The sequence below is a fragment of the Thalassophryne amazonica genome, chromosome 16 (assembly GCF_902500255.1).
Source record: "Thalassophryne amazonica chromosome 16, fThaAma1.1, whole genome shotgun sequence".
In the NCBI taxonomy this organism is placed as follows: Eukaryota; Metazoa; Chordata; class Actinopteri; order Batrachoidiformes; family Batrachoididae; genus Thalassophryne; species Thalassophryne amazonica.
This window is the reverse complement of record NC_047118.1, coordinates 11,202,686-11,214,176: the sequence shown is the minus strand read 5'-3', so window position 1 is coordinate 11,214,176 and position 11,491 is coordinate 11,202,686.

The window sequence follows — 11,491 nt, the reverse complement described above, 5'->3', positions numbered from 1 at the left end:
TGACCTGTTCAGATTTCGACCACATGTAGTTGTTGTCCTTGGTGAGAGAACCATCATCAGAACAGTCAGATCTGATCTTCTCTAAGATCATGTCAACGTGTCAGATCAGATTATTTCGGAATGTTTTGAGCCAGCTGCACATACTGTCTTACAGGACATTGGAATGAGATGTGATTCAGAGTTGATTGCTGGTGGTGTGACTGCTCAGATCAGTTACAAAAGACGGGCGAGTGAAGAAAAAAAAATCCTGATTCAGGTCACTTCAGGTGATAATGTGAATGAAGAATTGGGCTTTTGATTTTTATGAAAATGCAGAACTGTGACTTTTTAAATGGGACCAAGTCATAGCTTTCTGTTATTCTCTCTCTAACCAAACACTGAGTGACCGTGTGAAACAACCAAACAATGAACACAGTCACAACTACAATCATCTGGTGCAAAAATGCAAAAGTTTGTCAAATTTCAAGTTATTTGAGAAAATCTGTGAAAAACATGTCAGTACAGTTTGAAAAAAGACCAGACAGCATGCAAATGGCCACAAAACACAAAGTACGAGACCGACAACACAAGATACAATGTACTCCACAGACAAAAAAAAAAAAAAGAACTTATTGAGCGCACTGTGCTGCAAAGAATTACAAGAATGTGTCCACTACGGAAAAGGAAAACACCTCTACTTATCCATTCATCTTTTAATCCTTTTGTTGGAACAAAAACTTGTTCGGGTAATTTGTGGTACGCCTTAGCTTCGCAGTACTCTGTGTGTATGTTGTAATTCTTTGTGGTACTTTGTTCCACCTCCCAGCTTGATGTGTGGTACTCTGCAGCCACAGCGTTGAACTTTTTAATCGCCCCAAAGGCTGCACTCTGTCAGCTGAAGTGGCCCAAATCGGATTCTTTCCCCTCAATATGAAACAGAGCTGGTTTTTATTCATTCACCTCAATAAACAAAGTTAATGTAAACTTATTTCTTACTGTCCTCCACATGTAAAAACATTGATCCAAACACTGGCAAACTGGAACACACACATACTCAAGGATACGTTCCCCTTTTTATGATTCAAGTCAGATTAAAACTATGGGTCTCATGCAAGAACATTTTGTAAATTTCTCTTAAATGTTATTTTTAGTACTAGTGGTTTGTATTAACATGCTACGCCAGATTCAGCAACAATCATTAAACTTATAGAACTGCATCTACGTAAATCAGTGCTAGAAGATTGATATACTACAAATAACATCCCAAAAAACACGTAATAAGATTACGCACCCCACCCATGCATACAGAGATGTCATCAGAACACTGAGATGGTGAACACCCAGGTCTCCCTTGTAAAAGAGATCTTGATCTCAATGGGACGAACCTGTTTAAATAAACAAATAATAAAGAAACAACACCACAAACAAAAGCAATCAGAGATGTCTGGCGTTGGCCAATCTGGATCACCGCCAAAATTCAGTGGAATCTTCCATGGTCTAATATCTATCTGTGGTGCAAATTTGTGAGAATCCTTCAACTTTCAGACAACCTTACTGATCCCTAAATAGGCAATTCATTTCACACCCAATTACCTCATACAAATGTACAGCAATTAATCCACAATTATTACTAGTGTGAATGTATAATGGCCCACATCAGAATTAAAACAACCGCACATATACATTGATTGTTTATGTATGCTAAACTTTGAAACAGTCCGTCACCCGAATTGAGGAAATGTGAGTGGGGGGGGGCTGCAGCAACAGGTGGTTGCACAGCCAGCCTGGGGGGAATGGGGAGCTGCTGCAACTAAAACTGCGCTGCGCCTCGGAGGGGGGAAGGAAGTGGCGAGAGGGAGGGATGGGATGGGGACAGGAACACAAAGGAGGGGAAGGGGGTGGGAGCAGGCGTATCAGTTACTGTCCATGTGTGAGTGGCAGGTCCGTGTGTGCTGGAGTTGCAAAAGAAAAGAAGGGCAGCCAAATGGTTCACCAAGACCGTAGAAACTCTTCTGGAGGAAAACAATGGGGCGTTTTTACCTTCAGAGGCTGACAAGTCTGCCATGTTTATGGTTGAGCAGTGAAAACACATTTGCAGCTCTCATGAACAACCAAATCCAAATTATGAATATTCCCTGGTCCTCCGATATCTTCCTTTGCAAGGCATGCATTTGCCTCTGAGATGTTATCCAACTTGATTCTGAGTTCAAGGGTTAACGCAGTCTAAGAATGTATCGCCTTGCCCAACTCATTAATCATGATGGACAGGTGAGGGGTCGTGCTTCTGGTGGCAGCCATCTTGTCAATTCTCCGGTAGGTCAGGGCAGCACATAAACCAAAAAGTACCAGCCCTTCTACGATAAAACCAAATATAAATAAATCTTCGATGTCCTCCACAGAGAGGGGCACCAAGCATGCGATACACCATTTCTCCCAGGCCTTGAGAACATAGCCTGCAGTGTAGGTTCCATCTGGGCCACGCAGGGTCCCCCAGCCCTGATTTTCTTGTTGAAAAAATGGTGTCAATAGCGTTCAGAGACCAGCTGATCAATTCCATGGTTAATCCAATATAGTATGAAGAATTCACAGTCCAGTGAAGTAGGGACTTTGAAGGTTAGAGCAGAGATAGAGAAGCAGAGATAGAGGGAGAGGAGGAGATGCGACCGACCCTCAGCCCGAGCCCAAGCAGAATCCGTGAAGTAATTTTGCTAACAGACAGAGAAATAAATAAATAAAGGGCAATGATTTTATTACATCCTTGGTAGGCATAAATATGAGAGATTTGGCAAAAGTTTCCTTAAATTACTGATATAACAATATTTACAAATGAATCTGTGGGTACGAGTGGTTATGGCATGAGGCCTGCTGTTAACAGTCGTATGCACAAAATAACAAAGATTTAAAAAAAATTAAAACTAATTAGCAACCAACTTGGCAACTGTCACTATGTTAGTGCTACAACATCTGTAAAAATATGACCAGCTTGGGTTAGAATCAATCTGTTTCCTTAAAAAGACCTGAAAGTTCAGATACAATATGCCAGAAGGTACATGTGAGATGCAAGCCTAGATTTGATATTTTAGTGAAAGAATATACCTCTTCATCATGAAGCTGGATTAACTGGTGATACAAAATGCAAAACATGCACTATGCACTATTTCTCCAATCACAGCCACATAAGCCTGTAACTTTTTTCTGGGTTGTCTGGGTGTCTTGGTGGCTTTCCTCACTCTTCTTCTTCCACAGTCACTCAGTTTTTGAGAACTGTCTACTCCACACAGATTTACCAGAGTGCCATACTGTTTGTATTTCTTCATAACTGATGTAAATAAAGTTCAGGACATATTCAGTGACTTGGAAATGTTCATGTATCCATCCCCTGACTTGTCTGAAGAAAACTGGCAATAAAACTGATTATTACAGGTATTATACCAAAGTGCTCCATTAGTTATGCAACCCATCATCTGGGCATTTATATTTTTAATTAATTTATATCAAATTGTAGAGATTTGCTTTCACTTTGAGTTTAAGGAAGATAATTTTCGATTTTTTTTTTTTTTTGTATATTTTGTATTTGAAATGTCTTAAATAAATTAAAATGTGTGAAATACCAAGTGTTCCAATACTTTTGGAGGGCACTATACTTTGTAATCTTGTTAGCTGAACCAACTAGCATTTTTTTTTTTTTCTCATTTCAAACTTTACCACCAGTGGATAAAGAGGCCTTATGGAAATTTAATAATATGATCAGGAATATATGTTACAAATAATAACAAAGAATATGTTTGTAACCAGTGAGCATACAGCTGCTGCTTCTTTTAACACCTTATTTAACAACGTCCAACAAAAGTGGAAGTTGACTCTACAGTGGAAATTTACAGTACGAATACCACTGATGAGTAAATATATGAATGTAAATAACCTACACAACAGTTTTGGAGTTTTGAAAAAAAAAAGTGATTCATTTTGAGCTTCACTGAAGGTGCCACAGTGAAAACCTATTTATTTAAACTTGCTTTTTTATTTTTTGGATAAGATTTCTTTCATACAACATAAATATTTGGAGGTGAGTGGAGCTGTTCGAGTCTTGACTTCCAACAGTGTTTTAATATCACCAAAGTTGGGAAAAATGGAACATATCATTCAAACATCATTGTGACCTATGCACCGTGTTGGTTTGGCAGATTTTTCCTAAACGTCTGGCCTGTTTCCATCACGTGCAACATGAATAGTTGGTTCCCAGCTCCTCTCTCTGACTGTTTGCTTTGGTTGTCGTCTCCAGCTGCTGTGGTTTCATTCTCTTTATCTCAATCTCTGAATCTGCTTCAGTGCCGCGCTATTCTCAGAAGCACTTCTCCTCGCACCTTTGCATAATGGGGAAATTCCTTCACACTCGTGGTTCATATTGTACCAGTGAAAACATCATGCATTGTTAATCTCCAGAAAAGAAAAATAAATGAATAAATAAAAGAAGTCTAAGGGGAAACACGTTTGCCACCTAACTGGCGGCAAAATACAGGAGAATTCTGCTGACTGTTAATCCAAGTTAAGACTTCTCGACAGTAGCATGAAGTACATTGGTTGGTTGGTTATATTTATAGTTATTTATATTAAAGTTCATGTTTAAACTTTAAAACATCAAGCCTCAGCTACATTTCTAAGTCTCAAGGGTTTAATAAGCATTATGAATCATTGCCATTACATCTTTTGGCAGATATCCGGTTGTTAAGTGTGACGTAACGCATCGTGATTTTCAACTTTCGTCTTCAAACAAAAAAGGCGCGCTGTCATTAACATTGAGAACTGCACTGAGATGATCTGATCAGGCTTCACTTACACCGCTGCACATGGACAACAGCATTAACATCGCAACATAAAACTCTTTGTATATTGTGCCTAAAACTCTCCTGGATATATTAACTGGGTTTTTAGATGTTGTTACTGCGTTTGTTTTATGTAAAAATGTCAGGCGCTAAGGTTGTTTCTCCGTTACTTTCAATGGGAGTTGCTGTAAAAGCTGCAATCGTTTTCTGTTCATGTCGTTCAGGGAGAAAGTGACGTTTGCACTTTAACGTCCTGTTTATTGTAATAAATATTTTTTATTAACAAACATGTATATTTTACCTGTGCATAATAAAATATGTAACGTAAAAGAAAAAAGTTTTATTAAGTGTTCTGACCATAGAACCAGATGAATGCGGTTAACGGAGGTGGAGGCGGAGAAGGGAGGGACGGAGGTTTGCGCACAATGTAAACACAAACTAAACTTAAACTGTAAATCCTTAAAAGGATCAACCAGACGTAACTTTAATTGTAAACTTGCGGGTCTTTGGACCGGAAACAGATTTATCACGTGATGCGTTACATCAGCGCTTAACAACCGGATATCAACATCATAAATTTTTTTTTACTCTAACATTGGTATCGGTTGTTGTTGTCGTCCTTTCAGCTGCTCCCGTTTGTTCAGGGTTCCCACACTGGACACAGCCAGATACCCATTGGTATTTGGCAGAGGTTTTACGCTGGATTCCCTTCTTGACGCAACTCTAATTTTACCCGAAGAAACACACACAGTTCCTGGTGCACTGAAGAGGTCGCCCATCCAAGAACTAACCAGGCCTCACACTACTTAGCGTCTGAGATCTGAAGAGAGCAGGCTTACACAGAGCAGACTGCCTGCTTAATATTGGTATCAGTATCAGTGCCCCAAAAAAATCTGTATCGGTCGGGCTGTAATCTTAATTCCTTTCCAGTGGCGACATAAACCTGCTCCAGGGGTTGACTGTGACATTGCAGCATTGACCTTAAGCACTGACTAACAATCTTTGCGAGGAATAGTCAAATCTGCAATCTGAATCCTGTTTCTCAGTCCTCGAAAGCAACATTTTAAAGCGATGAGAGACAAACGGCAGTAGACCAAAACTCTGCTGGACATTTACAGGTCAAACGGCAGAGAACGCTCACGCAGCGCTTCCAAAAGAAAAACAGCAAATTTCCATTTGGGGCAAAACACTTGTAACCGCTGCGTAATATGTTTCTCATGGCGGTATGTTCACTGTAACGCGGGCGATGGATGCCTTTGGTTAAGCACAGCTATTTATTCTGTCCCTGGAAATAGTGAGATCAACAAGAGTTCTCAGCAAAACAGGGAGCATGACCTGATGCTGCCGCCTGTGTTCCACCGTCTGCGGTGAATCGCTCCTCCTCAACACAGGGGCATTGTTGGTGCACACTCTGCAAAGTCACCGCACAATGCGCGCACTTACAGTCAAAGAGAACTTTTCAACTCCCAAAGTGTGCCAAGAACCAATGCAAGAGACGCCTCAAAGGTAATCCTTCAAATGTTTAGTTTAGGTGTAGTCATGGAAAGAAGTAAAACACTCCTTCCTGATGTTTTGGTTTGTAGGATGAGGGGCACAAGCGCGCCCGCTCGCGTGTATGCAAAGTACACAAACTCACCAAAGTACCCAAAGTGAACTCTGACTGGCTGACTGTGTCTCTACAAGCCTGGGAGAGGTTTTCAGATCGACAGGGAACACATTCTATTGGTCTGGATCTCTTTGAGTACTGCCGTTGTTTTACAACGGTACTCCGGACTCAGTGGTTCCATTCCCACTGCTTGCAATCACTGTATGAAGACTGCAACTCATGAACATCTCCAACTGTTGTCTTTTCAGATGTTTTTCCAGGCTTTTACAACAACGTCTTTCACTTATGTGGTTCTGGAAGTTCTCCCTTCAGGAAATGAAATGCTGCTCAAGGTCTGGTTATTGAGTTGGCCACTCCAGAACCTTCCACTTATTCTTCCTGACAGAGCCCTTTCTTGACTTCGTGGGTTGTTTTGCAGGGTTTTCTTCCTTCGTGATTTCAAATCAATTTAAATTCACATGATTTATGCAGCGCCAAATCATATGTCACCTCAAAGCATGATTCAATGCTCTTAACGTTAACCACTACAATAGCAAGCACAATGATGACAATGGTAAGGTAAAAACTCCCTGAATACTGATTTTAATACAGGAATAAATCTCAAGTAGACCAGACTCGGGAGCAGCATCTGCACTGACCATACTTTTGGAAGGGACTGAGTGCAATTGTAGTAGATCGAGGATCACATAACCTCTTTGCAACCCTCTCCTCCATTAAACACAACCAATTTTTAAGGTTTTTAACCCCAAAACACACTCAGAATTTTCTCAAAAATATAAATTGGCTTCATGCAAGATATTCAAGATGGCATCCAAAATGGGTATGTTCTGCAACATACTCCAGTGTAACTTACTATATACAAAATAAATAAAATCACGTTATTGGGTGATTCTTAGACTACGGGCACTTTTATGTCCCTTGATCATATTTTATGAAAAAAAGAAAAAAGGGGAAATTTCACACTTTTATAGTTATCTTTACAATGAAAGTGTTTTAAGAAATTTGTCCTAGTAGTCTATGATGACTTTTTCACCTTTTTTCAGCATCATTATATGCAAATATTGCCGTTTTGTGCTTGTCCCACACCCAGACTCATGATCTTCAATGATAAAATGAATAGTAAACAAACGTTTTTTCTAATGTTTTAAAATATCTCTGAATAAAATATCAGTAAAATAATCAAAACATAATTGGGGTATTCAATGTCATACAATTGTTGTGATTTTTTTTTAAACAAAATGTAGTTGTCCCACACTATTGCCGTAATTTCCACCACAACAATAATGTCCCTTTAAAAAGTTTGTATGAAAGATTGTGTGGGTAGTTTCTATGGAGATAAACAGTAACATCAGAGCACATGTATATAGCACCAAATCACAACAAACAGTTGCCCCAAGGCGCTTTATATTGTAAGGCAATGGTGTGGTGGAAATTACATTTACAAGGCCAATAGTGCCCGTAGTTAAAGAATCACCCTATTAATTATGACTATTTACATAGGAATTTCTCAGAAATCAAAACACTAAACTAATTAAACTCTAATAATAAAAAGAATAAATGCCAACAAGAGCAATCAGATATTTTGAACATCCGCCAATCTGGATCACTTCCAAAATTCAGTGGAGTCTTCCATGCCCTAATATCTACAGTAGTGTTCAGAATAATAGTAGTACTATTTGACTAAAAAGATTAATACAGGTTTTGAGTATATTTCTTATTACATGGGAAACAAGGTACCAGTAGATTCAGTAGATTCTCACAAATCCAACAAGACCAAGCATTCATGATATGCACACTCTTAAGGCTATGAAATTGGACTATTAGTAAAAAAAAAAGTAGAAAAGGGGGTGTTCATAATAATAGTAGTATCTGCTGTTGACGCTACAAACTCAAAACTATTATGTTCAAACTGCTTTTTTAGCAATCCTGTGAATCACTAAACTAGTATTTATTTGTATAACCACAGTTTTGCATGATTTCTGCGAGGCATGGAGTCAACCAACTTGTGGCACCTTTCAGCTGTTATTCCACTCCAAGATTCTTTAACAACATTCCACAATTTATTCACATTTCTTGGTTTTGCTTCAGAAACAGCTTTTTTGATGTCACCCCATAAGTTCTCAATTGGATTTGTTTTTCAGGATCTATATCCTTATCCTGAACCTATATCTAAGTTGCAGCAACAAGAGGTACAAGATCAGATGTATTTCACAACTCTTTTTAAGGATATGTATTTGCTAATTTCACAAAGGTTTAATTCTTGATTGCATTTTTTGAGCTTGAAAATTCTAAAGTTAATCAATATGAGGACAAAGCTTCAGCTTTTAGCTCATACTTTTTTTGTTAAGGGTCCAAAAAAGAACATTTATTCATTTAAAAAAATAATAATAACAACATCGGCTGATTGGCCATTGGCAAATCAGCCGATTTATCGATTATCGACATTTTTTCATCCAAATATCGTTATCGGCCTCAAAAAAATCCATATCGGTTGGGCTCTAATGTATAGGTCACCAAGCAAAGCAGAAATGAAAATTTATAGCCACAAAAAAAAAAAAAAAAAAACATTTATCCAAGGTGATGCATCTTAAAGGAAAAAATAAAAAGGTGTCTAGGAAACATCCTGTTATCATGCCTGTTACTTTGAAAGTACAGTATGTAGAATTTAGGGGTCTTTATTAGCAGAAATGGAATATACCATATCCACACACTGGAATGCTCATCCTTAATTAAATTAAGCTTTTGTTGAAGTTGATTAAACCTGCACCCTAAAATTAATTAATTATAGAGCAAAAAGTAACGAGTTTTCATGATTTTTCTCATCACTCCACAGCTTACCTGTGACGACGTCATCAATACTCGCTGGTTGTAGTTGCATGACAATGATGTCAATATGAGAGGCGGAACATATCTGGCACCCTTTGGCACTAACAGGGGAGTTATGGGTGATTCTTTAACTACGGGCACTATTGGCCTTGTAAATGTAATTTCCACCACACCATTGCCTTACAATATAAAGCGCCTTGGGGCAACTGTTTGTTGTGATTTGGCGCTATATACATGTGCTCTGATGTCACTGTTTATCTCCATAGAAACTACCCACACAATCTTTCATACAAACTGTTTAAAGGGACGTTACAGTGTTGTGGTGGAAATTACGGCAATAGTGTGGGACAACTACATTTTGTTTAAAAAAATCACAACAGTTGTATGACATTGAATACCCCAGTTATGTTTTGATTATTTTACTGATATTTTATTCAGAGATATTTTAAAACATTAGAAAAAACGTTTCTTTACCATTCATTTTTATCATTGAAGATCAAAAGTCTGGGTGTGGGACAAGCACAAAACGGCAATATTTGCATATAATGATACTGAAAAAAGGTGAAAAAGTCATCATAGACTACTAGAACAAATTTCTTAACACACTTTCATTGTAAAGATAACTAGAAATGTGTGAAATTTCCCCTTTTTTCTGTTTTTCATACAATATGATCAAAGGACATAATAAGTGCCCGTAGTCTAAGAATCACCCTTATATGGGATTTGTTTCTTTATTTTTAACTTATGGTGAAATCCGATATTTTATTGACCTATACGGAGGTGTGGGCATTCCGACAAAATGTAATAGTGGTCGGACTCATGCATCCACCCAGATTTTCTGTCCTGTTGCTCTCAAAAGTCAAAATGCTTTTGTGCAACCCCCATGTTTACATGCACAGACAGAGATGTAAGCATTTTGGATGCAGTGTTTCCACATGTTGTGTGGTTTCTTGTGCTCTGAGCTAGCGGGATAGGAGATAGGTTTTACGTTTGGAACTGGGAACGTGGGAAAAAAAACAATGAAGCCCAAAATCCAAAACAACAGCACAGCTGAAGGTAGGGAAGAGAGGAGTTAAGAGGCTAACGGGACTGGGCGGTGCTGGTTATGTAACAGGCGTGCCGAGGGCCTGCTTTGGAAAAACATAAAAAAATAAAGGGGGGGGGGGGCTGTGTGCCATCTAATCCTCCACACATGGTTCTACTTTCTTGGGTGAATTGGAGGTTTCAGGCATTGATGTGAATGATGGCACATCCTGCATAAATCCACTGATGGTGGATTTATGTTGTGCTTGTGTAACATACGAGGTCTATTAGAAAAGTATCCGACCTTATTTTTTTCAAAAAACGTATGGATTTGAATCACATGTGATTGCGTCAGACAAGCTTGAACCCTCGTGCGCATGCGTGAGTTTTTCCATGCCTGTCGGTTGCGTCATTCGCCTGTGAGCAGGCTTTGAGTGAGGAGTGGTCCACCCCCTCGTTGGATTTTCATTGTCAGGAAATGGCAGAATGATTTGGACTTTTTTTCAATCAGAATTTTTCAGAAACTGTTAGAGACTGGCAGCTGGAAACCATTAGAAAAATTATCTGGCTTTCGGTGAAAATTTTACGGGCGTCACAGAGAATAAGGACTATTACTACAGCTTTAAGGATGGCTTTAAGGACGCTCGGCGCACCGCGCTCCGTGCCGCCATCGAGAGCCACAAACCACCGGATAATTTCTAAACGGATGGCTCTGTGGAGGGACCGTCGTGTGCACTTTCTCTGGTTATCACAAGAGCTGGACATCAACCATTTTCTGGCAGATTTCACTTTTAACAAGAGATTTTGTCATGGAAAGCCGAGCGGAGGCTTTGCGCGTCACGACCGATTTGCTGATGGAGCGAGACAAAGGAACACCTCCGTTTTGGTCTCACAGGACGGCTTTGAGATGGCGTTCAGACAGCTGTCGGTGGTTTTTCCATCGAGTGATTATCCGAGAAATTGTGGATGTGCCTGGACATGCCAGAACATGTCCCGTGAGGCTTCATCACGGCGTTGCTTTGCGCCATGCGGCACCGCCGCGACGCGGAATTCCTCCGCATGTCTGTCTCAATGTGCCAAAAAAGTGCTGATGTCCACATCTTTTCACAATTCCTGTGCTAGTCAGACGACGTCCCAGATAAAACACAGCGTCCAGTTTGGAAATGAATGATACATTCCACTGTTACAGGAGTTTTTGTCATGGAAAGAGGAGCGGAGGCTTCGCGCGTCGCCG